We start from the raw sequence: 2,629 nt of genomic DNA on the forward strand, positions 1-2,629 counted from the left end.
TAATTGTTAATTATTTAATTCCATTTGTTCCATTCTTTTATTTCCATTATTTATTCCTCGTAGTTTCCTTATTTTTTATTTTCTTTATTTCAACATCAAATTACATATAACATAGATACAATAAAATATATTTAATTTTTCATTAATCTTGATAACGTTTCATGGTACGTTGATGAAAATAGTTACGTTTCTTGGACGATTGTACACCTACAATTAAAATTTTGAAAGTTAAATCTTGAACAAATCGTAAGAAATAAAAGCTTAACGTACACGCTCAAATAACTAGTACATAATTTATTATTATATTATTTATTTAACTAATATAAATAACATACCAAAATGTTCCCAATTATATTTTGATGACAAAATCCAAAATTAGAATAAAAATGTTGAGTAATACTCCTTTTTAAGTATTTTCGACCAAAATAAGGTTTTACAAACTTTTTTGCTGTTTTTTTTTTGTAAAAAGTGTAAATTAATCTTTTATATAATCCGAAAGTTTGTATTGATGTAATTTGTAACATTTTGAATCACAGCTTATTTTCTTTTAAAAAGTTTTATTAAATTAACCTTGGACGTGTAATTAAAACATTTTATACCTGTCTTTGAAATAGGGATTTTGCAACAGAAACACCAGATCGCATCACGTCGTTGGAGAATATCATCTTCACTGCATTCTTCTGCGTCACGGCATCGAACCATGCAGCAGTTATAGGGTCTATTCAAACTTATTTGACCTAATCAAAAACCCAACTTGTTAAAATAACGCGTTCAAAGTTCATTTTGATTAATATGTTTTATACCGTCTTTTTTTGGAATATACTCGTCTAGGCTGCGAGGAAGTTCTTGGTCAGATGTTGATATTGAATAGATCATCATTATAAATAACAAAAATACAACGATACGAAACTTCATTGTAGAGGATATTGATCTAGACTGCAGTACAACTAACGTGGAAATCCCATTTTATAATATGTATATTTGAAGGTCAAAGTAATCATTAAGGAATAGATAAGCACGTATTCTGTTAGAATTTTAATGGATGGTTCGTAATTAAGTGAGCTGGTAGGATAGCACATGCGTAGAAAAAAATAGTAGACGTTGGATCTATGCCAAATGCGCATAAAATTGATGGTAACAATGAACCATCAAATATGCCTAAAATCAAGAAGGAATCACATTAAAGGTAAACATATCACCAGAAGATAAACGTATATCTGGACTAAATAAAAAGGCTTATACACGACTAGCAAGTACGTCTTAATTAAATTCCTCAAAGCGACAAAAACTGCAAGCATAATTTTTAACATTGTTGAGCGTAACAGTAATGCAAGATCAGAACGATACGCGAGGATGCTCAATGTTGTCGAATTACATACAAAATTTCAAGAACATTTCATCGACGCTTTCCTTAAGAGTACGGCGATATCGATAAGCAGCCTTCACTTTCTTCTTAAAAAAGCAAAAATGGATATTTATGAGATAGCTGGTGCATTGAAATTGATGGAACTGCATCGACCATCATCTACTGTCTCTACCACTCTCCCTATGGAACGCGACTGTTCTCTCAAAACCAATACCAAGACACTTCATGTTTTCATGTCAAGAATTTATTTTTTTCCTTCTATTTTATTTTAATTTAGCTTAATTTGTTAATTTTGGCTATTATTAATTGCTTAATAGCCTATTTTTGATTATTGTTTCAATAAATCCATCGTAGCCCCGGATACCGAATCGCGGATGGCGAAGTTAAGGTCTTATGAGAAATGGGGGTTTAGGGACCACGCGGTTTGTTCGTCGATTCTTAACCATACTTTGGATGGAAGTGTTATCAATAAAAATGAATAAAGGATGTGATGTAAAGTCAATTTAAACAAGTAATGCGTACTTAATTATTGTATACGTATATCATAAATTCTAAGTTCTCTTCTACGTATTTATCATTTATCATTAGTAGATGGATCACATTCAGATGCAGAAACTTCAGATGTGTTATATGTTGACTGTTGAGGTTGTTGATGTATTAACGGCTGACTAGAGGAGAAAAAAGAAAACAGAATCGGCTGAATTGCTTTCTTTTTTAATTCCTTTTCAAGATCTTTACATGGCACAAGACAAACTGGTTCAAACCTCGTCGAAGCGACTTAGACAAAGATTACTGCTTAAGTAACATTCTTACTATTATTAGGCTAGCTCCACACAATGCGCTGACTATTACGTCACTAATGTAAAAGAAAAGTGCCACAACTTCAACGAAAAAGTACCGCTTTTTCTTTGTAGTGGCGTACCAGTTCGTGCAACGTGTGGAACCAGCTTTATATACAGAACCAGCTTTGTATAAGCATATGTTGTTTTATTAATGTTATGTCATTATTATGTAAGAAAATAAAATTTTTGAACAGCAGAAGCTATTATATTGTTGAACTAAGGGAAAAATTCTGTTTAAAAATCACAAGTGGGCAGTTTTTGGAGATAAAATATTCTTTACAATTTGTCATGGTAACGTGACAATCTGTACCTTCAACTTGTACCTTACTCTGTATTTTGACGATGCCTGCGAGGACAGGCGAAACATGTAAATAAAGAGACGTATTATATTTAATACAACATTTTTTACTAACCAGTAAAA

At 31.5% G+C, this 2,629-nt stretch overlaps 1 long non-coding RNA gene across 2 annotated transcripts; it reads right to left on the reverse strand.

Annotated features, from left to right (window-relative positions):
• On the reverse strand, nucleotides 1-1,666 carry LOC111416789 (uncharacterized). 2 transcript variants are annotated; one of them, XR_002706598.2, is made up of 3 exons: nucleotides 804-1,666; nucleotides 336-737; nucleotides 1-207 (listed from the first exon to the last, which is right to left on the reverse strand). It is a non-coding gene; the product is annotated as an uncharacterized lncRNA (long non-coding RNA). The 2 variants fall into 2 exon arrangements; XR_002706599.2 differs by having other exon boundaries at nucleotides 600-737; nucleotides 804-1,006.
• Between the last annotated feature and the right edge of the window lie 963 nt (nucleotides 1,667-2,629).

Source organism: Onthophagus taurus, chromosome 7, assembly GCF_036711975.1.
Source record: "Onthophagus taurus isolate NC chromosome 7, IU_Otau_3.0, whole genome shotgun sequence".
In the NCBI taxonomy this organism is placed as follows: Eukaryota; Metazoa; Arthropoda; class Insecta; order Coleoptera; family Scarabaeidae; genus Onthophagus; species Onthophagus taurus.